The sequence below is a fragment of the Hyperoodon ampullatus genome, assembly GCF_949752795.1.
Source record: "Hyperoodon ampullatus genome assembly, chromosome: 8".
In the NCBI taxonomy this organism is placed as follows: Eukaryota; Metazoa; Chordata; class Mammalia; order Artiodactyla; family Ziphiidae; genus Hyperoodon; species Hyperoodon ampullatus.
This window is the reverse complement of record NC_136921.1, coordinates 101,485,507-101,499,998: the sequence shown is the minus strand read 5'-3', so window position 1 is coordinate 101,499,998 and position 14,492 is coordinate 101,485,507. Positions and strand designations below refer to the sequence as shown.

Genomic DNA, 14,492 nt, shown 5'->3' with positions numbered 1-14,492 from the left:
GGAAATTATGGCTAATTTTCTTAGATATGTTACTGCATGTTGATACTGCATGCTTAAGCGTCTTTTGTCATGTGTGCAATTACTCTCAAATGGTTAAAAGGTATGTATGTCTGTATGTATATAGAGACAGATTGTTACTGGTTGAATTACATCCCCTCAAAATTCACATGGTAAAGTCTTCACAACCACCACCACCCAGTACCTTACTGGGAAACAGGGTTGTTGCAGATATCATTAGTTAAGATGAAGTCATACTGGAGTAGGGTGGGCCAGTAATTCAATGATTGGTGTCTTTATAAAAAGGGGAAATTTGGACACATGTAAAGATTGGAGTTATGCTGGCACAGGCCAAGGAACTACCAAAAACCAGGTAAGGTCTGGAACAGATCTGTCCCTAGCACCTTCAGAGGGACCATGGCCCTGTTGACACCTTGATCTCAGACACCTAACCTCTAGAACTGTAAGACAATAAATAAATGTCTATTGTTTAAGCCACTCAGTCTGTGGTATTTTGATATATCAGCCCTAGCAAGAAAATACAGCAAAACTATAACAAATATTGAATTTAGGAGGCAAATAAATGGTATTAACTTCTTTCTTCAACTTTGTATATATCTAAAATGCTTAATACTGTAGGGTAGTACTTTAGAATTGTGTGAATATTCTGTTCTCTAGTAACCATTCATTTAACAGGCACTGATGAAACTTACCTGACTAAAAGGAGCTTTGTTTGTTTATCAACATCCACAAAATAACTTGCTGGGATTCTGATTGGGAGCATGTTGAATCTATAGATCAAGTTGGGAAGAACTGACATCTTGACAATATTGAATCTTCCTATATCCACGTACTTTACATATTTTGCTGTGAGAGAGAATGCCATGGGAAGAACCAAGAACTAGTGGGGGAGCACTGACGTGAAACAAAAGTGTCAGATTAACTAGCTTATAAGGGTAATAAGAGAAAGTCTACACCAAGTGGCGATGGGGAAGAGGTGCAATTCCAGGCAGAGGAAGCAGTAAGCAGAGTAACAGAGAACTACTTTTGGGGTTTTGTCTTGAGACATAATTGACACATTGGGTTGGCCAAAAAGTTTGTTCCGGTTTTTCCGTAACATCTTATGGGAAAACCTGAATGAACTTTTTTGGCCAACCCCACAACATTTCATTAGTTTTATTAGGGGTACTCAAGTTTTTAAAAAATGGTTCAAGGACAGGGTAGTGGGGAGAGGGAGTAGCAGAGGAAGAAGCTGAAAACCTGAGTTCATACAGTGGGACTAGATTCTGAAATGTCCGTTATGCTCATCTAGACACAAGAGTTTATATGTATCAAATAAAGCAGGAAGCCTTAACTGGGGTCTATGGATACATAAATGGGCAAAAGGATTTAAATTACCTCTCCACCTCACAGTTCCATGCCGAAGTCTAATATGGATATTCACATTTTTTATAATGGGAAGAAGTATAAAACTTTCATAAGATTCCTATGGGGTCCAAAAAGGACAGAAACCACTATTATAGGCAATGGTGAATCATCCCAGGAATATATATCACATGAAAATTATCAAAAAGGGACAAATGAGTGATTTTAAATTCTCGTTGCTACTCATGCTACAGAATGACTCATCATTTACTGAGAAGCAACGAAACTCAAGAAGGCAAAAACTATGATAAGGCTTTCCTGGTGGCACAGTGGTCAGGAGTCCTCCTGCCAATGCAGGGGATGCAGGTTCGAGCCCTGGTGCGGGAGAATCCCACATGCCGCGGAGCAGCTAGGCCCATGTGCTGCAGCTGCTGAGCCTGCGCTCTAGAGCCAGCGAGGCACGGCTGCTGAGCCCGCATGCCACAACTACTGAGCCCGCGTGCCACAGCTGCTGAAGTTCGCGTGCCTGGAGCTCATGCTCTGCAACAGTAGAGGCCACCGCAGTGAGAGGCCCATGCGCCATGGCAAGGAGTGGCCCCTGGTCACCGCGGCTGGAGAGGGCCCGCGATCAGCAGTGAAGACCCAACACAACCAAAAATAAATAAATTTATAAAAAAACAAAAAAAAACCTATGATAATGCAAGTGGTGGTTTGGTGTGAGAGAAACCACCATATTCACACACTGATACTGCACCTACTTTGACCAAGCAATCCCACTTCCATGAATTTATCCCTACACATGTGCTCACACATGCACAAACACATATGCATAAGGTTATTCAATGGAGCACTGTTTTTAATAACAAAAGACTGGAAACCACCCATGTCTATTAAGTAGAGGACTAGTTAATCATGGAATACCCATACTATATATATAAACTTTTAAACAGCTTGGCAGTTTCTTTTTTTTTTTTAATGTTGCGTATTTTATTTATTTTTTATTTATTTGTTTTGGCTGCACTAGGTCTTCGTTGCTGCGCGGGGGCTTTCTCTAGTTGTGGTGAGCGGGGGCACTCTTCCTTGCGGTGTGCGGGCTTCTCATTACGCTGGCTTCTCTCATTGCAGAGCATGGGCTCTAGGCACGTGGGCTTCAGTAACTGTGGCACTCGGGCTCAGTAGTTGTGACTCGCAGGCTCTACAGCACAGGCTCAGCAGTTGTGGTGCGTGGGCTTAGGTGCTCCGCGGCATGTGGGATCTTCCCAGACCAGGGATCAAACCCGTGTCCCCTGCATTGGCAGGCAGATTCCTAACCACTGCGCCACCAGGGAAGTCCCCCCATACAATATATATTATGCAACTACTGATATTATCAAGAAGGTAGTTCTATTTAGGGTCTCCAAGATATACCGTTAAGTGAAAAAAAGTACAAAACAGTGTATAGACTACAACTGTGTAAGTGAAAAGCAACAAAAAAGGGACACATACACATCTGTAGTAAGTACATTTGCTATATAGAACCCAAAACATCTCTGGGAGAATTTACAACGAACTGATAACTACAGCTACCAGATAGATGAAAAAGGATTAGAGAATAGCCATAGGGAAGAGATAGATCACTGTATATCCCCTTGTACTTTGTACTTTTTTTTTTCTTTTTTGGTAATTCGTTTATAAATGAATGAATAAATGCATAAAAATAAAATAACTTATATAAGTAATGCTACTAAGTAGTGCTATGAACATAGGCACAGAAATAGAAATGACTACTCTGGGCACAAAACTGCTGTAAAAAACATCTGAAAATAAGCATCGTGGGTAGAAAATGTGGGTGAAAAAAACCTCCCTCATACTATCAACTATAATTTGAGTACATAAAACACATGAGAGAGGCACCTTGCTACACACTTGGGATATGGTGTGTGTGGATAAAATCTACCAAGAGGGAATTCCCTGGTGATCCAGTGGTTAGGACTCCACACTTCCCCTGCAGGGGGCAGGGATTCGATCCCTGGTCAGGGAACTAAGATCCCACAAGCCTTGCGGCGCGACCTAATTGACTAATTTTTTTAAAATCTACCAGGAAATATTCTGCCAAATCCTATGATTATCTGGCAGAGTTAAAGGCTGAAATCATTAGGTTACTAAAATAGAAACATACCAAAGTCCCAGTTTGATAGTCAATTTTGAACAAAGCTAGATATGTCAAGTTCAGGACCACAGAATAATGTCACCACTTACTAACTGATGGAAGATTTTCCTATTTCAGACTTTTCTGGCTATGTAAACTTATAATTTTAGCTCTCTCCCAAAGACGATGAACCAAAAAAACTCTCCCAAGTTACACTATGAAATGTTCAGGGGTTTGTTTTTTGGTGTTTTTGTAAAGGTGGAGAAAAGAACACTAAACTGGTACTCAGGTGACCTGGATTCTTCCACTAACTGTGTGATTACGAACAAATTTAATCTCCTCAATCCTGTTTCTTTAAGGGTCTAGATCTGATGACTTACAGAAGTAAAATAATTCTAAAATTTCAAGATTACACAGGGAGTAAGCAACCATTTTCCAGTTTCTTTCAGCTCATTTTTAAACTTGGCTTAACAACTAAATTGTATGTAAAAGCATTTAACAAAATACATAATCATTACCAAAGGAAGAACCCTAAAGAGACAGTCTTGAATATTTCAAATTTGTCAACAGCAAGATGAAACTGACAAACTTAAGGCTCTGAGTGCCTCTTGATTTCGGAACAGTGGTTCTCAGTTTCTGGTTTTATTACCCACACTGGCCTAAAAGCCTAACTAGTTCCTCAGTCTTTGGCATTTGTGTCTTTACCCTATGACACATACTGTCTTAGTTTGGTATTTCCCTCCAAACAAGTCAGTCTGGATTTCAAAAGTACAGTGATTACTAAAGATATAATCAGTGAGACTTAACCAAATACCTAAAAGTGAAGTTAAAAAAATTTAACCAATGAAACATATATCTATTATTTTTTTTTAAACAAAGGATTTTTTTAAACATTTTTTAAATTTACTTATTTTATTTTTTGGCTGCGCCATGTGTTAGTTGTGGCACGCAGGATCTTTGTTGAGGCATGCGTGATCTTTCGTTGCTGCGTGCAGGCTTTCTCCACTTGTGGCGAGTGGGGGTTACTCTTTGTTGTGGTGCGTGGGCTTCTCATTGCAGTGGCTTCTCTTGTTGCAGAGCACAGGCTCTAGGCGCGTGGGCTTCAGTAGTTGTGGCGCACGAGCTCAGTTGCTCCGCAGCATGTGGGATCTTCCCAGACCAAGGATTGAACCCGTGTCCCCTACATTGGCAGGCGGATTCTTAACCACTGCGCCACCAGGGAAGTCCCCTGGAATGATTTCTTGGATATACTGTTACGAAAAAACAAGGGTCCCACACACATAAATGGGACTATATCGATCTTAAAAACTTTCATGCAGTAAAGGACACAATCAAAAGAGTGAAAAGGCAACCTACAGAATGGGAGAAAATATTTGCAAATCTGATAAGGATTTATCAGATTTATCAGATTTTATCAGAATATATAAAGAACTCCTACAACTCAGCAACAACAAAAAAAAAATCCAGTAACTCACTTAAAATTTGGGCAAAGGGCTTGAAGAGACATTTCTCCAAAGACGATATACAAATGGCCAACAAGCATATGAAAAAGATGTTCAACATCATTAATCATCAGAGAAATGCAAATTGAAACCACAGTAAAGTACTGTAACTTTTGAACACAGTTCTCTGTTCATTTTTAGTAGAATACATTCTAAGGAAAAAAAGGACGGAAAAGAAATCAACTGCACTCAACAGGATGTAAACTGAATCTACTTTCTTTGTAGCAAATCCCAATAATAACGTTATAATATAAACTGATGATTTCTGAAAACGTTTCCTAGCTCTGTCCACTGAAAGGAGCCTAGAAGCAAAGACACTCTAGTAACAGCACATATACTACCTAGCACTCAAATTTTAATTTATAAATATCATTTTCCATCAAAAGAAAGCGGGGCTTTCTGAAGAAATAGAAAAATATAAAAAACAAGAAGAAAGGAAAAAAAAAAAGAAAGACCTGGGTTATTGTTTTGCAAAAACCAAGAAAGCCCTCAGAGATTAATCAGGCTTAGTCAAAAAGGACACAAGAGGGAATTCCCTGGCGGTCCAATGTTTAGGACTCTGCACTTCTACTGCAGGGGCCATGGGTTTGTTCCATGGTAAGGGAACTAAGATCCTTGGAAGCCGCATGGCACAGCCAAAAGAAAAAAAAAAAAAGTGACACAGAACCAGCTCGAAGAGGGACTCACACTGGCCAAATCTGGAACAATTGAAGCATCAAAAACAATAAGAGGGGCTTCCCCGGTGGCCCAGTGATTAAGAATCCGCCGGCCAACGCAGGGGACACGGGTTCCAGCCCTGGTCCGGGAAGATCCCACATGCCGCGGAGCAACTGAGCCCATGTGCCACAACTACGGAGCCTGAACTCTAGAGCCCAAGAGCCACAACTACTGAGCCCACGTGCCACAACTACTGAAGCCCGTGCACCTAGAACCCGTGCTCCGCAACAAGAGAAGTCCCCGCAATGAGAAGCCCGTGCACTGCAACGAAGAGTAGCCCTGGCTCGCCACAACCAGAGAAAGCCCGTGCAGCAACGAAGACCCAACACAGACAAAATTAAATAAATAAAATAATTTTTTTAAAAAAACAGTAACAACTACAACATACCAAAAAACAGTATTAGTAATTCTCCAAAAACGAAAACAAAACTAATAGACTATACTCTAAAAAAAAGTCATTAAAGAAAAAAGACCACAGAACTGGTCTTCATTAAAAACTAAAGAAATATGGGCTTCCCTGGTGGCACAGTGGTTGGGAGTCTGCCTGTCGATGCAGGGGGCACGGGTTTGTGCCCTGGTCTGGGAGGATCCCACATGCCGCGGAGCGGCTGGGCCCGTGAGCCATGGCCGCTGGGCCTGCGCGTCCGGAGCCTGTGCTCTGCAATGGGAGAGGCCACAGCAGTGAGAGGCCGGCGTACCGCAAAAAAAAAAAAAAAAAAAAAAAAAACTAAAGAAATATGACAATCAAACACAATGTTCAATTTTAGGTTGGACCCTAAATGACAGGGGGGGAAAAACTCTGTAAGGGATGTTATTGAGACAACTAGAGAAACTGGAATATGAAATTTGAATATCAAATATTGTATCAATGTTAAATGTGTAGAATTTGTTAATACTGTGGGTATTTAAGAGAATGGTGTTCTTAGGGGAAAGATGCATGGTGTCTGTGAAGGACTCCAGATGGTTCGAAAAAATACATGGGCTGGCGGGAATTCCCAGGGAGCCCAGTGGTTAGGGAGCCCAGTGGTTAGGACTAGGTGCTTTCACTGCCGTGGCCTGGGTTCAATCCCTGGTTGGGGAACTAAGATCCCGCAAGCTGCTCAGCACGGCCAAAAAAACCCCAAAAACATGGGATGGGGAGAAAGAAGGGATGGAGGGAAGGAGGGATAAAGCAAATGTGACAGAAAGTTAACAACTGGTGAACAGGGATGAAAAAGTATATGAGAGTTCTTTGTACTAGTATTCCAACTCTTCTATAAGTTCGTATTTATTTCAAAATTTAAAAGTTTAAGCAGAGGGACTTCCCTGGTGGCACAGTGAATACAACTCCGCGCTCCCAATGCAGGGGGCCGGGGTTCAATCCCTGGTCAGGGAACTAGATCCCACATGCATGCCACAACTAAGAGTTCGCGTGCGGCTACTAAGGAGCCCACGTGCTGCAATTAAGGAGTTCGTGAGCGGCAACTAAGATGCCCTCCTGCCGCAACTAAGACCCAGTGCAACCAAATAAATAATAAAAAATGTTTTGTAAGTTTAAAACATGAAAGAGGGGGAAGCTCTTTTTTTTAAAGAAAACAGCTAATAAATGCAAAGAAATAAGAGCCATGAGGAGAATTTTTGTAGAAAGTTCACTCATTTAATTTTTATAACCCCCAATTAAATAAATGACTAGGCCAACAATCATCAACCACCAGATGACGGGAAAAATGTACCTTTTCAACGAAGAAACCTGATGGACAGACACCACACTAACCAAGTAAACTTAGCATAGCAACAATGGGACAAACTAACATCTGGTAATCCTCACCACCTTATTGATCACTAGAAACTGGAGAACCAGACATTCTGTCCTTCCTGATGTAATACAATGTCAATTACATATCATCATCTATGAAGTATTTTTGCCAAAAATATCTGACCCAAATTTAATCAAACCTCTCTAGATCTAACGTCCAATTTATAGGAAATTTTAAATAGAGAAATATGTTAAATGCCATTTTAATCATTTAATCAGAAAATCCCAAATGTGGAACATTCTTTAAAAAGTCCATGCCAGAGACTTAATGCTAACTGTCTTAAGCATAATAATGGTTCCTGTTTTTATACAGTCTTAGCGGGAGGTTAGTTTGCAATAAAAATACATGAAGTGTAGAAAAATGGCATTATTTTAAAGAGATCCATCCTGAGGTATTCAGGGGACAAACAGCATGATATCTACGTTTAATTTCAATTGGTTGTTGAGGAGAGAGGTATACTGAGAACTAAAGCAAAATGATTAAATGTTAATAACAGATAAATCTAAATGAAAGGCAACAGATGTTCACTGTGTTACTCTTTCAACTTTTCTGGATGTTTTCAGTTTCTCCTAACATAAAAAGATAGGAAAAACGTTACCAGATTATCCCACATACTAATAAAGGGAAATTGCTCCTTAAAAGTATCTTACTAAGTGGGACGGTAAACAGAGCAAGTGCCTATAACAAAGTCAGCCTTCAAGCACAGTTAGGCATTTGTCAACCCACCCAAGAATCTGTTCAAAACCGTTAAGGCATAGTGCCCGGTAGTACGAAGGCAGTCACACAGACCTTAGATTAACCGGAGAGACAGCTGTAAATAAATAAATACTCACTGAAGAAAGACCTCATTAATGGGAAGAGATTTAGTTGGATGTTGAGGAATGGACAAGATATGCATAGTCTGAAAGAGGTCACCAGTAAGGGCCAAGGAGCAGAATAACAAACAAGGTCTGTGTGAAATACGGATCCCAGCAGAGTCATGAAGAGAATTTTTGTAGAAAAATCAATCATTCCTCCATTTTTATAATGCTTAGGCTTTATAAATACAAAAAATATAGGGGCTTCCCTGGTGGCGCAGTGGTTGAGAGTCCGCCTGCCGCTGCAGGGGACACGGGTTCGTGCCCCGGTCCGGGAGGATCCCGCATGCCGCGGAGCGGCTGGGCCCGTGAGCCATGGCCGCTGAGCCTGCGCGTCCAGAGCCTGTGCTCCGCAACGGGAGAGGCCACAGCAGTGAGAGGCCCGCGTACCACAAAAAATATATATATACATATATATATATATATATATATATATATATAAGGCTCTGAAGCATTTGCCTTCAAAGAGCTGACAAAGTAATGGAAAAGATACTGCTTCAATCAAAATACATTAAATAGAGATATACACAAAAATCTTTAATAACACAGGGAAAGGAGTAATCAGTTTACCAGAGGAATGAGATTATCAGTAAGTTTTCAGTAAAGATATTTGAGTTCGTTCTTACACAGTGAAAATGGGGAAGGTAGGAATGGGCAAGATGGATGAAGGAGGGCCAAAAGGTGCAAACCTCCAATTCTAAAATAAGTAAGTTATAAGGATGTAACATATGACATCGTGACTACAGTTAATAACGCTATGCTGCATATTTAAAAGTTTCTGAGTAGATCTTAAAAGTTCTCATCACAAGAAAACAAAACTGTAACTATGTATGGTGATGGACTTATTGTGATGATCATTTTGCAATATACACTAATAGCGAATCATTATGTTGTACACCTGAAATTAATACCTCAATTTAAAAAAAGTGACCTCATCAGTTAAAGTCACAGAAAGAAAAATGCCAAAAATTACTGAGTGCTTACTATGTACTAGACACTTTCTTTTACCTTTGAAATAAGTACTATAATTAACATTTTTATATATAAGAAAACTGAAGTTCAGAGAGTGTAAATGACCAAATGTAGAAAAGCTAGTTAGTGGTGAGCCTGGCATTCAAATCTAGGTCTGTCCACTGCTAAAACCCATGGCCTTTACAATACTACCCAGCTCTGGGAATTTACAAGCACTCAAGTTATGAACATAAGGTACAATACAAACGTTATAAAGTCAGTCACTACCAGAAAATACTAAAATGTTCTAGGGCCAGAAAGGATGAGAGTAATGTAAAGATTTGCCAATACTATACATACTTAAGAGTCTCAGAAAAACTTCCACTATTCCAAAAGAAAAAGTTTCAGCACAAGAAACAGTTTCAACACAAATAAAATCCTGGAATAATGTTTGGCAGAAAACTAGGACAATCTGGAATCTTAAACAACAAATCTGGAATGCTTAAACAACTGGTAAGTTTATGACATTTAATTAAACATACTTTGATAATGAAGATTTCTAATCTGCAGGCTCTAGCTAATTAATACACTTTATCTAAAAGTGCTTTTTTTTTTGCTAAGCAACCTCAAAAGGATTACATAAATAGATTCCTAAGTGAAAAGCTTTCACTGATATCTTTGTCAATATATTTGTTACAGTTACAAAGCTTTACTTTACCTTACCTTCTTCTTTCTTATTCTGAAATATGGAACAGTTCGAACTTCAGCAATAATCAAATAGCACGTTTTTCCCAAAGTAGTGTGAAAAATATACGGACTTATTACTTAGCAAAGAGAGCTTTGAATAAGCACCTTAAGTGGTTACTAAAAGTATAATTAAAGCCTTAGGTCGGGGTAAAATTGTGATGGCAAAATCTGTCGTTTTAGTATTTTTCACCAACCTAAGAATGCAGGTTAAGCCATCAACTTCAGGGATAAGGATTTACTTTTTCCTAAAGCACTGTGATGTAAGGCCAACTTTCTATGAAAATTCTTCCCCCATATACACAAAGATAAAATTTTTCCCTAAACTTCAAGAAAAAAGGCCAAGTACGGAACTAGATGCCTCAACACAAACTCAAACCGATACAGTATTTTGCCGCCTTCTAGGCAAGGAGACCAATTAAAAAGTGCAAAAGTATCTTATGGTTATAAAAGATAGGCGTCAAAAGCAATTAAGACGAGGAACAGAAAATTGCCATCAGGGGAAGAATGAACATGTTTCCTTTTAACTAACAGTCTCTAGAAGTTTTGTTTAACTTAAACAGATCGACCACTGCATCACGTTCACAGGCAAAAAATGCTGCGTACACTGAATCTCCAGAGTGTACTTGAAAGTCAACTCAGTGCTAACAAGAGGTATTCCTTTTAACATAGGCTTTTTGTTCACACTCGTCTTCAAAAGTTCCCGAACAGTCAACTTCATGTCATCTGTGTGGAAATTACTTCAAAACATTCTTGACAGGCTTTCTACAAATAATCCGTGCTTTTCTGACTTGATTTAAACAGGTCCAATTACGGAATTCCCTATCGACCCGCCTCCTTCTCCTTTCTCCGGAAGGACCACCAACCACTAGGGTTTACAACCAAGTAACCAGTTTTTTCCTCTCCGTAAAAAAAAAAAAGAGAATGCCTTCTAAGAACCTAAATATCTAGTTGCCAGAAGTCTTAAAATCGGAAACGTGCGGGAGGTTCTTAAGGGACATTTGCAGGGACCATGATCTAAACCAAACAAAATACTAATGTAGCTATTCCAAAGGAGCAAGGGATTTTTGCCTGTCAAGCTGTGGACTTATCCCTGTTAAAATAGCGACTTCCAGCCACGATAATAACGAGACTAAACCTTCCGCCGTTTTACAGGTTTCCCATTAACTAACTTCCCGTGACCCCTTCACCCAACCACTCAAAACCACACTCCATTCCACTCTCGGCCCAACCCCTTCCACTCCCGCCCCAGTTTTAACGCGCTTCCCTCCTCCAAACTTCCCAGTTTTCTCCGTGGCCTACCCTACCTATGTCTTCTCGTCGCCACCGGTCCCCAGTCAGGGCCTTAGTCCTACCATGCCCGCCTTTCCCGGTCTGCCTCAAGCCTCTAGCCCCGTCCCCTAAGGCCCGAACCCGCCTCAAAGAGCCCTCGGGAGATCGATCCTCCCAGCTCTTCCAACCCATCCCCAGGCACCCCCCCAGGCCCCCAAAGCACGCAACGGCCGAGCTTGAAAATGGCGGAGAGTGCCGCCGCCTGCTGCAGGCGAGCGGTCCCATGCCGCCGCCGCACTCACCCTGTGGCGCTGAGCAGAGCTCCTAATGACTAGCGAGCGAAATGTTCGTCTTCACAGTCAGGAATGTCTCTCCTGTCTGGCCTCCTCCCTCCCCTCTCAATCCCACTCCTCCAAAAGAGCAGCCGCCATCTTCCCCTATGAGCCACCGAGCGCACGCCCGTGCGTCAGCACGCACCGGCGTACGCTACTACGTCACAAGCGCCGGAGCCGCCGGGCTCCCTAGGGCTCAATCTGCGCCTGTGCATAGGTGAGAGGCGGGGCCTGACCGGAACCCCACGCGGCTTAGCTGAGTGACTCCTTTGTTCCAACTGAGAGGAGGTCGGCGCCGTCGCCCGAGGCGGGAGCGGGTGAGGGTGGTGCTGCCGTACTTTTTTCACATTGTGAGCTAACCTTGATGCTCTCAGAAGTACCCTGTTTTCGAAAATTTTAATGAGAAATTTGTCCGGGGGCGGTGCTGCATTTGCTAAGTCTGTTTATCCATCCGTGGAATTGGGGGTCCGGCCTGACAATAGCTTAAGAATTTGAAGGAAAGCGCCGAGCTGAGTCAAGCATACAGAGTTCGCGCGTTCCCGGTGCCTCTGAGTTATCGCCTTTCCTCACTGAGTGGAGACCAAGTTATAAAAACTGAGCCCCAGGGTACGACCACTTTGGTAAACTGTTTCCAGTACTAAAACTAAGCATACCCTCCCCTTGAGACTCAGCAGTTCCCCTCCAAGAGGACTGAGTGCATGCGTCCACCAGAGGCTTGCACGGGAATGTTCATAGCAGCTTTTTTTGTAATAACCAGACACTGGTAACCCCAATGTCCATCAGCAGTTGTAAATAAATTGTGGTGTGGTCATGCAGTGGGCTACTATGTAGCGACAGGAAATTCAGGCATACCTCGGAGGTACTGCGTGTTCAGTTCCAGACCACCGTAATAAAGCCAATATTGCAGTAAAGTGAGTCACACGATTTTTTTTTTGATTTCTCAGTGCATATAAGTTTATGTTTGCACTGTACTTAGTCTATTAAGTGTGCAAGAGCACTGTCTAAAAGAAATACATACCTTAATTTCAAAATGCTTTATTGCTAAAATATGCTAACCATGATCTGACAATGCAGGCTTGCCACGAACCTTCAATTTGTAGGAAAAAAATGCAATATCTGTGAAGTGCAATAAAACAAGGTATGCCTGTAATTACCGATAAATGCAACAAACTGGATGAATATCACAGATACTGTTAAATCAGACACAAAAGAGGACATGGATGATTCCACTTATATGAAGTTCAGAACACGACTTCAAAACAGACAAGTTGTCTTCTAACTTTAGGAAAGTAATTTGGCAGTATGAATCAGGAATTTTAAAAATATTTATTACTGGGCTTCCCTGGTGGCGCAGTGGTTGAGAGTCCGCCTGCCCATGCAGGGGACACGGGTTCGTGCCCCGGTCTAGGAAGATCCCACATGCCGCGGAGCGGCTGGGCCCGTGAGCCATGGCCGCTGAGCCTGCGCATCCGGAGCCTGTGCTCCACGACGGGAGAGGCCACAGCAGTGAGAGGCCTGTGTACCGCAAAAAAAAAAAAAAAAAAAAAAAAAAATTAAAACTTAAATAAAATTGAAGGTTCATGGGACTTCCCTGGTGGTCCGATGGTTAAGACTCCCAGTGCAGGGGGCTTGGGTTCGATTCCTGGTCAGGGAACTAGATCCTGCAAGCTGCAGCGAAGTCCACATGCTGCAACTAAGACCCGGCGAAGCATGCATGCATGCATGTATAAAAGCTGCTTGCAAAGAAGGCTCAAGCACAGCCAGTTCTGTAAATGCCTCTATCCCAATTGAGACAGCTAGAAAGTTGACTGAATGGAAACTAGCCTATGTGACCAAATCTTTCTGTGTTGCTGTCTACTGAAGTTCAGTTCCTCAGTCCAGTGACACTAGCCTCAAGTGCTCCAGGGCGACCTGTGGCAGGCAGCCACCACACTGGACAGTGCAGATACGGAATATTCCTACCTTGCAGAAAGTTCTGTTGGGCAGCTTTGCCTCGTCTTCCAAAATGCCCAGGTGTCTTCTGGGCTGCTTCCCCACCTCCCCCCGTCTCTCTCCTTCAACTGTATTATTTCAGGTACATTCTCGTTCTCCCTGCACTCCAAGTCAACCTTCGGCAAACGGGGGCAGTGTATTTACTCAATACTCACTACTTAGCACCCCCTGGGAGCCACGCACAGGGAGCTAGGCGCACAGAACCCAAGTCTGAACGTGATTCCAGTAGACAGACCTGCCTTCAACCCTGCCGTCGCCACTCACACTTTCTGTTTAGTCCCAAACTGCCCTTCTGCTGCTGCTGAAGGAACAGGCACGGAGAGCCACAGGCAGACACATTACCAATCACTGTTTAGGGCCTGAACTCTGTCTAGGCCCACTTTCCACCCAGGGGTTGCAAAGGGGTATTTTCGTCCAACAACTTGAGGGCAGTAGCCACATGTATTTCTTCAATATTTCTCATAAGTGTCAGTTTAGATCCTTAATGACGATTGATTTTATATACTAAAATATACCAACACTGGGACTGCCTACTGGCCCAGAACCCTCCTCAGGAGAAGTTTGAACTGAATATTAAGTTATCAGGAAATTCTTGTCAATATTCCTAAGTGCAACAGTTGTACTTAACAGAGGAAAGTGTATTTTTAAAATGCATGCTTAAATTTTCAATGAAGTGTCATGCTTTCACACGCTTCCTAGAAAAATATAATAAAGCAAATATGACAAATATTATGTTAAATGCAGGTGAAAAACATAGGTATGATCAATGCTCTAATCTTTCGGCTTTTCTGTGCTTAAAGATTTTCACAATAAAAAACCATAATTCAAAAAGAGTCATG

The 14,492-nt window shown here is 41.9% G+C and overlaps 1 protein-coding gene across 1 annotated transcript in view; it reads right to left on the bottom strand.

The window, feature by feature from the left end:
• Window positions 1–11,652, bottom strand: part of WDR33 (WD repeat domain 33) — a 104,460-nt gene extending 92,808 nt beyond the window's left edge. Inside the window, 1 exon segment of the mRNA XM_079710732.1 lies at window positions 11,632–11,652. The gene's annotated coding sequence lies outside the window, so the exon portion shown is untranslated.
• Window positions 11,653–14,492: the final 2,840 nt, after the last annotated feature.